This window comes from Anolis sagrei, chromosome 4, assembly GCF_037176765.1.
Source record: "Anolis sagrei isolate rAnoSag1 chromosome 4, rAnoSag1.mat, whole genome shotgun sequence".
Classification (NCBI taxonomy): Eukaryota; Metazoa; Chordata; class Lepidosauria; order Squamata; family Dactyloidae; genus Anolis; species Anolis sagrei.
The window spans coordinates 219573591-219590277 of record NC_090024.1 but is presented as its reverse complement, the minus strand read 5'-3'; the positions used below and the strand labels follow the sequence as shown (position 1 = coordinate 219590277).

The following is a 16687-nucleotide window of genomic DNA, read 5'->3' as shown; positions in this document are numbered from 1 at the left end:
ACCCTGCACAGACCGCCATCGTTTCCCAGTAATATTATTGCTTCTGCAATGTGGAAATCAATGAGATACTGCAGCCAATTTGCCAAGGAAGCCAAGAGAGGCCGGCTGCTTTCGGCAGAGGGCCCTAAGCAGCAAACACTTGGTGACAGCTATTTTTCATGCAACAAGAGATCTTCACAAGTGAGCTAATTAAGCAATGCATCATTAATGCAAAAAATCATTCATTAAAAACACAACAGCAGCAACGGTGATCCGTTGGATATGGAAGCCAAATGATTACTGTTGCTTATCATTTTTCAGCCACCAAATTAGGCTGCTTTATTGAAAGCACCTGTGAAGATAATATCCTGACACAATTTGTGGCAGTATATCAAGCATTCTGCTTACAAATAAAAAAAGTTTGCAATTGCCAACTCTGAATTCTAGTATGGTACTCTCAGGTCAGATGACAACAGGGACATCTTTGTTTTTATTTAAAACTAGCTGTCCCCTGCCACGCGTTGCTGTGGCCCAGTCTGTTGATCTGGAAAATAAAGTAATGAGCAAGTGTTGGGTTCTAATTTATGTAATGTCTTTATGCTTGAGGGTAAACAATATTTCTTGTTGTTTCTTTGTCAGTGTTGATGTGGAGAGTGTCTGGTTTGCCTACTCTGGAACATGCAACATATCATTGTCCTTCTTTAAGGATTCCTTTCAAATCTATGACACTATATCTGTATGTGTGTGAATCATATATATCTATCTATATCTATGGCTGGATGGCTCTTTGTCAGGAGAGCTTTGATTACGTTTTCTTGCCCTGGTGAAGAGAGTTGGATTGGATGGCCTTAAGTATTTTCTGTTGGTCATGGGGGTTCTGTGTGCCAAGTTTGGTTCAATTCCATCGTTGATGGAGTTCAGAATGCTCTTTGATTGTAGGTGAACTATAAATCCCAGTAACTACAACTCCCAAATGACAAAATCATAATTTTTGAGTGATGGTCACTCCTTGTGTTGTGAGATGTTTTGTTGCCAAATTCGGTTTGATGTCATTCATTGGTTCTTTTGTTTTTAAGGCACTCATTATGCACAGAGCATTAGATAGAAAGATAGATAGATAGATAGATAGATAGATAGATAATCTTTATATCCAGAACAGGGAAGTAGGAATTCTGGGTCACAGGTTTTTGAAGGTCCTAATGCTTCCTGGATACCCCCCCCCCCCGAGTCCTCAATTGTTTTTAATTAGGGGAAAAGTCATCCAAAATTATCAAGTAAAATGGCATTTTGAACTAAAAATAAGTGCCCAATCCCTTTTCCTCCCAAAATGGATTTAAAAAACCTGTTCACTTTCCTTATCCTTTCCTCCTTGAATGATAATTTCTTTAAAGCCAACTCAGTAACACTTGAGACGTAGTGCAATTCTGGAATAATCACAATACCTCACTGTTTATAAAACAATTTTAAGAGTCTGTCTGGGAACTTAATTAAGAAATGTGTTATAATAAACAATAATTTTTTAAAAACTTTATTTATATCCTGCCACCATGTCCCCGAAGGGACTCGGGGCAGCTTACAAAGCACTGCTGGGTGCACATATACAACCAGTAAAAATGGTACAAAAGTATAATATAAATCACATAAAATTATAACAACAACTCCCAGTCAACACGTTAGCATAAAATCAAAACAATACAATTTTAAAACAACAGTAGATAAAACTAACTGCTGACAATTCACAAGTGCCAAGTGTCAGCTTCCCATGGGCCCATTCAACCTACTCAAGGTCAAAAGCCTGTCTGAACATCCATGTTTTTAGATTGGAACGGAAGGATTGAAGGATAGGGGCTAATCTAATCTCTTTTGGGAGGGTATTCCAGAGCCGAGGGGCCACCACAGAGAAGGACCTCTCTCTCGTCCCCACCAACCGTGCTTGAGACTGTGGTGGGACCAAGAAGAGGGCTTCTTCTGTCTATCTCAGAGCCCTCACCGATTCATAGAAAGAGATGCAGTCTCAAAGATAGGCTGGACCCGAAGAGTATGTTGAACTTCTCATGCAAAGCAAAAAAATCTCACAGTATTAATCACTGAATAGATGGGAGCAATATGTACTTGAAGGGATATCTTCTGCCTTTTCATAAAGTTTGTTCTCAGTGTCATGATACCTGTGGCCTGTCAAGAACTCCTTTTTACACTGTATTCCATCAAAGAACTGTTATTTAACCTGCCTCTTAAATCTCAAGTGCTCCCTGTGTGCCTAAGAAATGAAGAAACAGATGAATCATTATATAAAGGGAAAAATCCGTAATAAAAACTACAGCTCTCACCACTCAGCATTCAGGGTCATGACACCAACTGAGGAATGGAGAGGTGTTCTCCATTTTTGAAGGGTGGCAAAGAGAAAAGTACCATGATGGAGAAGACCCCATTAATTGTTGCTAAGCACCTCATCTCAAAAAGATGCAGGGCATTCTGAAATGGACTTTCAAAGAACATTTTGACTGTAAGACTGATTCATTTAGGAATTGATAGTTCTTCAGAAATCCTGCTCTTTAGGAATGTGCCCAGAAATACACAGGTAGCCCATATCAATTCTCAAGCACTGGTCAGATATGTCTCCTGATACAAACACCAGTCAGCTTTCTAACTCCTGTATTATTCATCAATTTCCAAGCACTCTTCAAAGGTTTCCACACACAGATTGCACTGCTGTAACCTAATCTAGATATTATCAACAGACACAGTCAAGGCTAGATCTCACAAAACTGCAAAACGAAAGAACAAGAAAGAAGTACCCTCAACCGACGCCTTTCCATTTCTGAAAGGCAGAAAATGCTATCTTTGATGGTTTATCAAAGTCCAGAACAACTCTAAAAAGATCTTAAAGGGAATTTTTGAAAATGGTTAAGTGAGGAAAAGAATGGCACCTATGTTCAGCGCTATGTAGGTGTAAAGTAATAAATGCTGAAACAAAAAGAATCAGCTTTACACTGTGAATAATCAGGAAACTGCTGGCAGGCTGTGGTGGATTGCTCCAGAATGTGAGAATTGTGAAAAAGACAGAAGACTGTATTAGGAAAGGGCCTGGAAAAATGTCAGCAAGCATCTTAATTCTGTTATGGTGCAGCCTTACGCAGAATGATGCATATAGTGCTAGTCATGACAACTGAAAACATATACTAGAAAAGCCAGAAAATGATGATGATGATGATAATAATAATAATAATAATAATAATAATAATAATAATAATGGGAGAGTTATGTTCCCTATGAAGAAAAACAATGACACCTAAGCTTTTTTAGAGAAAGAAGGCAATTGGGAGTTGTACAAAATTATTCAAAGTGCCTGTTTCTAGAGCAAAATGGGATAGTACTATTGCTTTATGTCCTGCACATTGAAGAATGATGAATTACATGAGCTTTAATCTGAACCAAGAAGACCAGTTTGCTAAAACAATATTGCTAAAACTTCCAATGAATTTGTAACAGAATATAAGCTGATATAGCCCAGTAAAACACCAGATCTTTTTAACAGTCTGGGATGCTGCTTAGAGCCAATACCTGAATTTGCAAAAAACCCATTACAATAACAGTATCAAGAGACATAGCCTTGATACTATGGTGAGGGAAGAAGGGCATACTAACCTCCACAACAACCACATGTTGTATATATACATGTTATATATGTGGGTATATTAAAACGGGTTTAATAAAACTATAGAACAGAAATTCTGTTATATCTTAGAATGCAGGGAAAAGTGATATATACTTAGCCAATTTAGTGATCTTAGATCAGGCCAGGGGAATTTAAATGTCTATGATCTAACGTCAGGAGAAAGCTACTAAAAGCTGGCACACAATCCCTTTGCTACATTGCTATTCAAGTTATTGTAACAACTTGTTATTCAAACAACGGTCTTCACTGCTGAAATTCTGAACACAAATCAACTTGATGTCAAACCTTATCCCAGTGCTTGTGATTAAGTGCTGGCACGCAGCTCTTGTAACAGGAATGACTTCCAGAAGAGGCACAAGACAGGTTCAATATTTCTAGCTCTTAGTGCTGCATGTGATACTATCAGGTACAAAGGCCTATTTGTACCATTTCATTGTCTTGCTCAAGTGGTATACTATGGGTGCAAGAGCTATTTAGCAGCTTCTGATTTCCAGAATCTGCAACCTCAAATACAGTCCTCTGAATATAAGTTACTTTATTATTTATCTCATTTACCTCCATACTTTGTTATTTACTCTAACATTACTTTCTAAGCCTCTTATTCAAGGGCAGTATGTCTCTATATTATTTGGGGGAGGGAATAATAGCTTCTAAATTCTACGTTTGGTTTAAGAATAAAAGTATGGAATGTCCTTACTGGTTTTCCAGAAGTTTAGCAGAGATTACAAAAGGAGTTAAGCCCACCAATAACACAAAGTACACAATCCTTAAGGTTGAGGTTTAATAATGGGTAAGAACTATTCCCCAAGACAAAAATTCTGGAGGAATAACTGTGCTAAAGATATCTCCATCTTGTGGATTGTAAAAGGTGATCTAGTTTGCTGTCAAGTTTGAGGATGCATTCACAAAACTTACATGAAATCGACTACTGAGTTTATATGTATATGTATACACACAGAGAAACAAAATAAATTATGCAAAAGTTTAAAGGAACAAAATCAAATGGAACCATTCCAACAGCAAGGTCCAATGTATAATGTAAACGCAATCTGCATTTACTAACATGTTTAAAGCAAAAATGTAAAACTGTCATGATCATGTCATACTTGGATTACTAGAACACAGTCAACAGGGTTCTGTCCTTAGATGGAAACTGCAGTGAGTCCAAAATCCTGTGGCCAGACTGCTGTTTGGGGCTGATTGGGAGGAGCACATGACTTCACTGGGAACAGATCCATTTTCATGCACAATTCAAAATGCTCGTTATGACCGATAAAATCCTGCACAAATTGAGTTGAGGCTATCTGAAAGATCATCTATCCCTCAGTGATCTTCAGGGGAGGACTTCAGTAGGGTTCTGAGGAACAGACCTCTTGGTGGCTGCTCTCAAATTATGGAATTCCCTCATTCAGAAGGCTTGGCTGACTATACTCTTTCTACCAGTAGGTAAAGGCCCTTTTATGTGGGCAGGCCATGAGGTCATTATCATACTCTGGCAGAAAGATAATTTAATAGGATGTGTTATTTATATACATATACATATATAGTTTACTGTATTTTGTTGTATTTTGAACTGTTTTAATGCAATGTTTAAAACAGAATTGTTCATTTAATTTTTAAAATGTTTCTGTCATATGCTTTAACTACATTTAATTTTTTTGAAGCTGCCTTGCAGTCACACTGGAAGAAAAATCAGGTACCAACAAAATAATAAAAATAAATACCATAGACTGCAATGAGCTTTTCCTACCATTTAGGGCAGGTATGGGCAGACTTTCTAACTTGGGAGTTGCATGGTGGGCTAGCCAGGATGGAGGGGGTTCTCCCCAAGCCCCCTCACTGCCCTTTCCTCCCCTTCCTCTTCTCCTTCAGATGCAGAAAGTGAAGGAAAGACAGGAAGCATTTGGATTCCGAAAGGGTTAGCCTTGGTCAGGATGAGATGGTGGATGGGAGAGAGAAAAGGTGTCTCCATTAGACCCTGCATTGTCTACTCATGATATAGAATCCTAGAGTTGGAAGAGACCTCCAAGGGCCATCCAGTCCAACCACCTGCCATCCAAGAAGGCACAATCAAAGCACTCCCAACAGACAACCTCTGTGGAAAAGCCTCCAGAGAAGGAGACTCTGCAATGCTGAGCTACTGAAATAACAAATGTGAACCACTTTGGTGCAAGAGTTAGAAGTAACAACAAAACATTAGAGTGGGATATTAGGAAATATTATGCTAGGATTGTCCCTAGGCTAGTCCCTAGGGTTTGATGGTTCTTCAGTCCCACCAGAAATAGGAAAACGGGACATGTACCTAAGGCTCTCCCATTCACAGTCAGGTACTACATGCTAATTTAAAATAATCTGCAATTCACATTATGGTTTGCAGTATAAAATATCTAGTTTATTAAAAAACAACTTCTGAATTCTCTCTGTTTAGTAAAATGAATAATTGAATCAAAAGATTAAAGGTGTGCGACAACAGGCACACCCCACATTGAATTAAATAAAAACCCCGCTACATCTTCTTCTGAAAGTAACCTTTAGTTTCCCTGATTTTAAATGAAAAACACCCACCAATGTTATACCTATACTGGAAATTTCACAATATATAAAAACACATAATCTTTAAGGTCTACTTTAAAAATTATTTCAGAAACTTACACATTCTTAAAATAAAGGCAAGTTTGGAAGGTTTTTCAATGGTCATCAGGATCAGCAGGCACTTGGTGTCACATTCTGTTAAAGAAATTTTAAAACTTTGTGTGAATACAGTTGAGTTTTTCATTTTAAGGCCAACAAGATTAAAAATCAGATACTAGATTAATTAAATTGGTTCCCTGCGTACAGTTGCCCACTAAGGGCATAAACACTGCATAATTTTCACAACATAACAAGCTATGAACTCACTTGCATCATGAATCACCAAAACAAACCCTGTACCTTGCCCCTAGTATTACTATATACTTGAGTAAAATTTTGACCTTATGTATACATTTTCTTTTAAAATATTTACAGAAATGTCTACTCATGAATAGGGAAAACAGGCAGGAATTACTCCTATCAGCACTTCTTCGAAGGAAAGAAGAAGACAACAGTGGAGCAACAACATAATCCAGGCCTTCACAACCTGTGGCTCTCCTAGTTTTTTGAACTTCATCTCCCAGAATTCCTGACCACTGGACAAACTGGCTAAGGTTTCTGGGAGTTGAAGTCCCAAACAACTGGAGAGCCACAGATTGTGCAAGTCTGGCATAACCGTTCAACCAGCATCACACTGCCTGGGTAAAGAAAAGGTGTATGTAGCATATAGTGAAGGTGCCCACTGAGCCCCTCAGTAACTCCACAAAAAGGAAAACCAACCTGTTTAGCAAACCTTGTAAATGCTGATTATCAGTAAATATTTGTTTTTCTATACTTTTCTAATATACATATATACCTGGAGTCACATAAAAAATTACTGGGTGGAAAGAACTTATTTAATCTCTCTCTCTCTCTCTCTCTCTCTCTGTCTCGCTCTCTGTCTCGCTCTCTGTCTCGCTCTCTGTCTCTCTCTCTGTCTCTCTCTCTGTCTCTCTCTCTTGTCTCTGTCTCCACACACACAAATTTTTATTTATACCCTGTCCCATCTTCTGGAAGGACTCTGGGTGGCTTACAATATAGGTAAATACAATGAATAATACTAGCAAAATAAAATAAATCAGGTAACAACATGACAAGTCCTATAAAAGACAGAACATAATAAAACAAAACAGATAATTAAACAATAAGGAGTATAAAAACATTAGTTAAAGCACATTTGATTCCTATAAATTAGATAAAAGCCAAAATATATAAATTATAAACATTTCTTAATTATAATACTATATGAACATTTATTAATACATATGCATTTGTATAGAATATATAATATATACAATTTTCTGGGGATCCATGAGAAACTTTTGGTTCAAAAAGGGTTCTGAGGCTAAAAAGATTTGAGAAGCTCTGATCTAGTCTAATAGTACTGCCTGAACACTCTTCAAAGGTAGGTCCCTGCAGAGTGCACCACATTAACTCCATCTAGACTTAACAAAGGCATGTGCTACTATGGTTAGTTCTAAACTATTCAGAAATAAAATACACAAATTATGACCATAACATATGTGTAAATATCTCTCCTTATAATATCCTGTAAAGACCATGAATGATTATGGTCTGTTATCAAAATAAAATAAAGAGACATTTTTAAGTTCTCTTAACCTATAAAAAGTACAGATTGGTTTAATTTAAACATTGCATTCTTTCCAATAAATTATTAAATCTGCTAGTTATCAAGCATTGCTAATATGCTACAGAGAATTACAGTAACTTAAGTGAAGTTTTGAACAACAGCTGTGTATTTGAATTGATTTATTCAAAACTGCTTAAAGCACTGCATTAAACAGAGACTATTCAAGCTAATTAGAAAAATAAATTGCTCTTGGGAAATATTTATGAGGCATTCACATGTAAAAGCACACTCTATAGTCCTTTCCAAAATCCAGAGTTTCAAAATTGATACTTCTACTCAGACTACTTATAGATAATTACTAGTAGTCAGGTGAAGAGCTTTGTACAAGCAGACAATTTCTTAAGAAATTTAACCAGAGCCTTTCATATCAACCAGTTGTATATGCATTTGCATGCAAGTTTAACCACTCCGTTGACAGTAGTTTTATTCAGATGAACTAACATTACCAATTAGAGGGGTGATTGGCAATATGGTCACGTAAAGATAAGCATCAAGACTCAAACTGCCTCCTAATTACACACCTTTGTAAAGCCTTCTCTGTAAGCAACCCCCACCAGCTAGAAAGATAAAATGAAAACCAATTTTAAAACTCTGAAATACTATTGTAGAAATGTATCTCTTAGGTTCAAAATAATTTAACTATTAAACAAATAAATCCTTTCACAAAATTTACATAGTAGCAATTTTCTTATCATACACCACAGAGGTAAGGAAAATGTACTTGCTGAAATTGCACTTCTTTATTCTGTTTTTCGTATACTACTAGAATCTAGGGTCAACTAATAAAGCTAGTGAAAAGAAAAGTTCCCTTTCACACACAGTGCTCTTAAACTATGGAATTTGCAACCACTACACAGAACAACGGGTTCCAAGTCAACTGGCTTTAAAGGAGAACTGGAAAATGTATATAGGATAAGCTTTCCTGTTATGAAGGCAATGTACCACTTCCAATATCAGAAGCAGCAAATTTCCCAATATCATTTGCTTTCTGTTTTTATATTCTACTTAAGGGCTACCAACAGCCATCTGCTTGGCTACTACTGAATTAAAGTTTGACTGTGGAGAATGATCTGGGTATTTTCCATCCAGTAATCATCTGTTTATAATGGGTAAGCAGCACGCTTGAGCATTTCAATTCCTGCTTTCAAAGCCTCTCAAAGCAGTAGAATCTGAGAAGGACAGAGTAAGGGGAGAAGACTTTCAAAATGGAGAACAATACTTTTTATAGCTTAGCATTTTAAAAATGACCCAACCAACAACAAGCCCTATCCTTAGCAGCAGGCCATTTCATCAAAGTGTTGCTGCTGCTGTTTTTTTTGTTGTTTTTTGTGCCTTCAAGTTGTTTCCAACTTTCTTGACAAGATTTTCTCAGAGGAAGGATGCCTTTGCCTTGCTCAGAGGCTAAGAGAGTGCAATTGCCCAAGATCACCCAATCGGTTTTGCATGGCTATGGGGGATTTGACCGTTCTCTCAGGAGTCATAGCTCAATGCATTACACCATGTTGGCCCCTGAATAAGAAAGCCCTTGTGGATTCCAATGGAAGAACAAGTAACAGATGAGCATACCTTAGAGTTCCAATTTTTTCAGAGTCACTGAGAAAACACTTGCTTGTGCTCCCATCTGCACCTCTGAAGAGAGTAAGACAGGCCTTCTCTGAATCTCTCAAAGCCCTGACAGTTTTGTATGGTATGTTGTTGAAGGCTTTCATGGCTAGAATCACTGGGTTGCTTTGGGTTTTCTAGGCTGTATGGCCATGTTCCAGAAGCATGCTCTCCTGACGTTTCGCCCACATCTATGGCAGGCATCCTCAGAGGTTGAAGGATCTGTTGGAAACAAAGTAAGTGAGGATTATATATCTGTGGAATCTTTTCCCTACCCGGGACATTCCACAGATATATAAACCTCACTTACTTAGTTTCCAACAGATTCTCAACATCTGAGGATGCCTACCATAGATGTGGGTGAAACATCAGAAGAGAATGCTTCTAGAACATGGCCATATAGTCCAGAAAACTCAGAGAAACCCAGTTCTGTATGATGTTGTTAAAGGATGAAGTAGAAACATAATTGTCGGTGAAATAGAAAAATAAATGTCTACACTCAAATTGCTCTGAGCTCCGAATGTGCTCCTCTTGGACTTCTTCTCAACATAACCAGAACTTCCTAGGGATCTCCACAAGAAGCAATGAGTATTTTGAATTGTATTAAAAATAACATTATAACATTAATAAACTGCTAGCTCTTTGAAAGCTAGTCTGTTTTTCACAACCTTAGTACTCACCTACTGCTCATCCAGGATGAGCAATACCATGAAAGCTAAATACTGCTATTTATACCCATCACCCCAGCCCCCTTCAAATCCTCTTTGTCGAGCATTATGCTCTCTCCCATTCAGTCAGTCAAAGTGTGGTTTTACACAATGGCTTTTCTTATGCATGCAGTATTGTTCAGCTTGGCTAGCAAACCACATACTGCTCCAGCCTCCAATGAGCCATGAAGAACTCCAGGATCTACAATATTTTGGGACTGTAACTTAATTTGCATATATTGTCTAGGTAGCCATGTACAGAATTTCAAATGGAAAAAAACCCTACTATCAGAACAGTTAAAAAGATCATGAATGTTGTTCTCCAGCAAACAAAAATGTTCAAAGCAATAAAAACAAGAACTGCAAATCAAGACATCCAGGTGACAAAAACTCAAATTCTATGTCTGGATGAGTGAAATGCCTTTTACCTGGCATAGAAATTATCATTGGTGGGAAGTCAGAACATGGCATCAGAAAAGAATTTAAGGATCAGTAAGCGTAGACTGTTGTCTGGAGAGTGAGAAATCATTTTTATAGGCTGTGGTTCTTTTCTTTTTGTTGTGTTCTAAATTCTCAACCTGTATGAATGTCAAAAAGGTCCTTATCACTGAAAGGTAAAGTCATCTATTGTGAAACTTGCTTCTTGTATAAGTCCAGCAGATCTGAACAGTGTAGGAAAACAATTGTTTCCACAGTAGCCTTAATGTCACACTTTCTGGCTTGCCTAGAGTGTTATCGGTTGATAAACAACTGGGGAGCTTTTTGCATAGAACATCTTAGACCGCATCTAAGTTTTCCCTCTTTGTCTGCAGGAGCAGTGTGTAATTTTTTTCTAAATACTTTACCTATGCAGCTATGACTATAACTGAATTAGTTTCTAAGTCATTGAAAATTCTATCACAATTCTTCATTTGTATTCTATGCACAATTTCTTATTTGGGAGATGTAAATAATACCAAAAAGCTGACTCTTATGACTGGGATATTAACACTTGAAGCAGTGAAGAAAGCACTGATAATATGGCAGGTGGTACACATTGTAATTCAACACTGGAGTCCTGAATTCGGAGTCCTGAATTCTAAACAAGTGTTTAGAACACTTAAATTCCAATTCCTGTCTTCTGGCCATCTTCATTATCTCATCCACATATGTCATCTGATGGAGAGAGATGTTGAAGTAGCTATTATATACTGCCAAAACAGATGATATTATTTCAGATTCATACTCTACTACACCTGATTCCAGTGGTTGTAGTTCCTAAAATGGGAGGGAAGTATTTTGTACTGTACTCATAGTGTCTATGTCAGAGTGGTCCTCAATTTAGCCTTAATTCTAATATTGGTTGATGAAATAAAGCATATAGAAACAAGAAATAGTAGTTGTATGTTGCACCTACATCATTGGTATTTCAGCCACCAGTACATTAGTTGTAGTACAGCAGATGCCAGGGTAAATTGTCAGCAGTCTCAAGTGGATGACATGTCATTTCCAGGCACAGTTTAGAGGTCTCAGAACCACTGCCAGAAATGTGCGTTGCTTTGAATACAAAATTCCTTAATATAACAAATCATTATACAAGTGAATGGAGATATCCAATATGTGTTCCCTTCAGTAAGGAAAAATAAATCAATCCAAATCATATTTGACCTAATGATGTTGAGATGTCTGATTCCAACACTAGATTGATGGGAAAGACTTCTCCAATGATCTCCTATCAGTGAAAATTCATAATATATAGGACAAACCAAACCCAAAGCATAATCTCTAGAATTCCGCAAGTGCAACAGTGATCTGGAAAAGTTCACTGGGCACTTATGTGTGGTTCTGTCGCCGAAGCATCCTGCATGTAAGTAATTAGCTCCTCTGAAGGCTCTTTAGATCTTTGTATGACCCTTACTACTACGACTTCTTCTTCTTCTTCTTCTTCTTCTTCTTCTTCTTCTTCAGCAGGAAGGCATCTATATGTCACTGAAGTGTGGGTCTGTATCCAGATATTTACACTACACTGAGGGGATGTTGGATTAGGGGGCAAAAGTTTAGTAGCTGTAGATATTGCAGATGGCACTGTGGTCAATTCCTGCAGAGATTATGAACAATAAAAAACCATCACAGCCACTCCTGTTGTTGTGAACAGCTTCTTAGACAGTTGTTCTATGGTAGGGGTCTTTATAGGATTCCTATAGAGCCTAGCTTGTTTTGGGTTGCAATATCTGATGTTTTAATAGTACTTTCCCACTGCTGCCCTTGGGGCACAGGGTTTAGTTTCATCTAGATTAGGGGTTCTCATACTGTGCTCTGTGGAGCCCTTGGAGTTCCACGAATGGTACTGTGGGGCTCCGCAGCACCATGCTACTCCCTGCCTTCTCTTTCCTCTTCCTCGTCCACTTGAGAAATGAAGGGAAATTAAAGTTTGGAGCTGCCAAAACAGCAGGAGCAGTGTCCTCCCATGGCACAGACCCTCCCACCCAGCTCCTTCACTGTCCAGACTCTTTTCTCAACACTCAGACCCAACCCACCCCCAGCCATTTTTGCTTCCAAAACCCAATTTCCCTCCCACCAATGAGGGAGTACTTTGATTGTGCTTTTCCTGCATGGCAGAAGGGAGTTGGACTAGATGGCCCTGATGTTTCTGTTTCTTCTTCTTCTTCTTCTTCTTCTTCTTCTTCTTCTTCTTCTTCTTCTTCTTCTTCTTCCTCTTCTTCTTCCTCTTCTTCTTCCTCTTCTTCTATTATTATTATTATGAGTAGTAGTAGTAGTAGTAGTAGTAGTATGTCACAGCAAATGAGATATATATGCTGGGTTTCGTAACACAAAAGCACAAGTCGAACACTTCCCAAGTGTCTAGGACTGTGTGATGTATTTTCAAATGATGCGCACAGATCCAAGTAAGGTGGCCTTTTTGCAGTTGACAAATTGTGATTTTGACAATGTTTATTGTTTTCAAATGCTGGTTGAGATCTTTTGGCACTGCACCCAGTGTACCGATTACCACTGGGAATGAAGAAAAATGAAGAAAAAATTAACCAGCATAAACTTAAAACAGTATTTCAGTGGAAGACCCCAGGGGTCACCCAGTCCAAACTCCCTACTGCTATGCAGTAAAAGCACAATCAAAGCACCCCCCACAGATGGTCACTCCCTCATTCCCCTTATATCATGTAGGAAAAACCCAAAGGGTCCCTGGCAGATGACAATCCAGCCTCAGTAGTAAGTAGTGGTAGTAGCAGCAGTAGTAGAAATAACCCCAGGTACCACCCAGTCCAACCCCCTTCTGGCATGCGGGTGAAGCATAAAGCACAATCAAGCACCCCCAACAGATGGCCATCCATTCTTTGTATTATTATTGTTAATAATAATGATAATGATAATAATGATACAAAGAATGGATGGCCATCTGTTGGGGGTTGGACTGGATGGCCCCTGGGGATGGCCCACTGAAATACTGTTTTAAGTTTATGCTAGCTAAATATTTTATTCATTTTAAATATTTTACTGCAATGTGACCCCTGTGTCCAAACCTATGTTATATATAATATAATACATTATGTGGGACAGAAGAAATCTGAATGGCTGCCACAAAGTCATGAGAAGTCTTGGAGCCAACAGTCAGGAAACAAGAAATATGAAGAAACAAATAGAAAGAGGAAAAATAAACAAATGAAAAGATAGATAGATGTAACACCAGCTCTAAATAGCTTTTGTGAGCATGTCCTTACTGATGCTGTGTGCAGACAGATCTGATGGAATAGGGGGAAACTATACACATATATGTTTGGCAAAATGGCAAGGATATCGCCAAACCATTTTCGGGTCCAGAAAATTCAAAGGAGGTTCTGCACAAATAGAGTGTGGCCTGCATGTATGTGTCAGAGGCAATGAAAAAGACACACACAATTCACGTTTCAGTTGTACTGAGAGAAGGACCATTTTTTTTCAATTCTGACCAATATAAGGTTTAGTTTTTAACCATTATACTCCTCCCCTATAGGGAGAATATGATTAGTTAGGACTTTGCCAGCTGCTTAGATTATACGATTTGATGGGTCAAAATTATGCCAATACAAAGCTGGACTTAATAGGAACCCAGACACTGTGCCAGAATAGTTGTTACAGTCTTGAAAGAACCATTCTTACCGAACAAGCAAAATATTGGTCATTTTCTTCCCTTTTTACTCTTCAGGAAATCCTCTAAAACAGACTACTTTAATTATACCATTTATTCTGTCCTCACAAATGCCAAATTTGTCCACTTTCCATATCTAGGCTCAAACGCTCATTTTATATTCAGCGTAAGATTTTAGCTTAGCTTATATTTAGTTATATGTTACAATAAAATAATACAAAATAATATAAAGAAGTCTAAAGGGGAAACTATTGTCAATAAAATATGCAAGACAAAGTGCCCAAATTGCATAGTCCACATAGTTTCAATTTATTGTAAAATTTTAAAGTTTCCAAACCCATTTATATCATGTCTTGGAAGAAAGCAGTGGGGGCTCATATCCGTAGTGCTTTTAACCATGTTCACAGAGAAGTGAGGTGGCAAAGTTCATGGATCACACCAAACTATTTAGGGGTATTAAAATAAGAACAAGGTTATGGTATGAGGAGACGGCATGGCTTCTGCAGCAATACCTAAAATGTAACTGCTAAGGGGAATAGGGCAGGAACAGAAAAAAGCCTCAGAGGTAGCAGAACAAAGATAACTGAAAGGAAGTTTATGTGACTGTGGTATCATCTCTTGGGGTCAACCCCTAGGGAAAACTCCCAGGGACTGATGTCATGGTACCCATAGTAACAAGGACAGGAGGCTGGGGACTACTATGGTGGGATCTAAGGACGCATTGAGTTCTTCATGTTGACTCACCACTCAACAGCTGACTCAATGAGTCTACTGTGACTGGATAATACCATCATAACCATCATCATCAGCATGATCATCATCTAAGGACCCATTGAGCCCATGATGTCGAGTCAACAGTTGATTGTTACATAATTAACTGACTGTATCTAGGGACCAGATCCAGAAGCAGTTTAATATCACTCCATGACCAGTTCATCAGTTAGCTACCCAAACATCAAACCAATAGAATTTGTTAGGGATGTGGTAGGTGAAATAAGGGAGTTAAAAAGGATCTTTCCAAACTGGGTAAATCAGTTTTAAAATGGCAAACAAGGCTGAAATAAATTTATGCAAATTGGGGCAACAGTTCTAATGTCACATATAAATTATTATGTTTTGAGCTTGTGTCTATGCTTCTGGAAACAGAGCACAGGAAATCCACTCTGTTTGGTTAGGAATCATTAGGAAATTGATTAAAAATAAAGCTTACTACAAACCAAAGTCATTGATACATATGGTAGCAGGGTATGATGGGGATCCAAGTGAAGGGAGAAGTTGTATAGGTCCTTTTGAGTTCAATAAGCATAGCATTTTTTTAAAAATTCTGGATTCTTGTTGAACCCTCAAGAGACAATACTGTTGCAAAAATATGAAGCTTAGTTTCCGAGTAAGGAAATATACATGAGATTGTTTTTCCCACTTACATATACAGTGTTTAGTGGATGAAGATGCAGCAGTCAAATTGAGACTATCTGCATACTTAGGGTGTATATTCCTAAATTTAATGTATAAGTTGGCAACTGTGATTGGTCTAGGCCCAATCTTGAACTTTTATGAAGATCTCATGGACTACCAAAAGTGCTGGAAAATACCAAGAGATGGGAAGTCACATAAAATGTTTTGTGTTTTTAAACAGATTGGGAGCAGGATGCCACCTGTTTAAAAATTGAAATCACTGCTCCTTGGGGTTTCCAGAAAATGCAATTAATTTTCTCTCTTCCTCTCCTGCATAGCCATACAATAAAGAGGGAGGTCTTGAGTAGTATAGAACTACAATAACAAACATGGGGGCTAAATTTGATCCCACGGCCACAGTTGTTTTAATAGGCTCTACTGGCTAAAGGGGGAGAATAAATATCTAATATTTTCAGGTTATTTTCCCAAAATTATCTGCATAGTGTTTTTCCATATCATGTTTCTCAATACATTTTTCAAAAAGTACATTATGAATCTTTAGAAAATTGGGCAAAACATTGGGTGTTTATACATTTTCAGAGGCTGCACACTTTCTGAACCACTTCTTCCTTCTCAAATGAAACACTGTGACCTACTTTTCTTCAATTTAGTTTATTCTTAGAGGTAAAATGGAGATTTACTCTCTTGGTAATTCAAGCCTTATTCATGCATTTTTGTGAATTCAGGAGGCAGAGGACTACACAACAAGCCTGAGAAAATTCTATACATGTTGACTCCAAAAGATGACAGATTTTACATGTGTCTCTCTGCTCTTTTTCCCAATCAAAGTTCAAATAGATTCATGCAAACATAGGGTTACAACAGTGCTACAGCTTGAGAACTACATGTGAGTGAGGCCCCTTCCACACAACGAATAAAATCCC

At 37.9% G+C, this 16687-nt stretch overlaps 1 protein-coding gene across 9 annotated transcripts in view; it reads right to left on the bottom strand.

The window, feature by feature from the left end:
• NCOA3 (nuclear receptor coactivator 3) overlaps nt 1-16687 on the bottom strand; it is a 115142-nt gene that overhangs the window by 36881 nt on the left and 61574 nt on the right. For 6 of the 9 annotated variants that reach the window (XR_010909920.1, XM_060772151.2, XM_060772155.2 and 3 more), the window contains one exon: nt 6308-6382. The exons of 2 other annotated variants lie outside the window; for them this stretch is intronic. The gene's annotated coding sequence lies outside the window, so the exon portion shown is untranslated. Of the gene's footprint in view, nt 1-5405; nt 5546-6307; nt 6383-16687 lie in introns of those variants that run through there. One more of the 9 variants, XM_067468183.1, reaches the window with a different exon arrangement.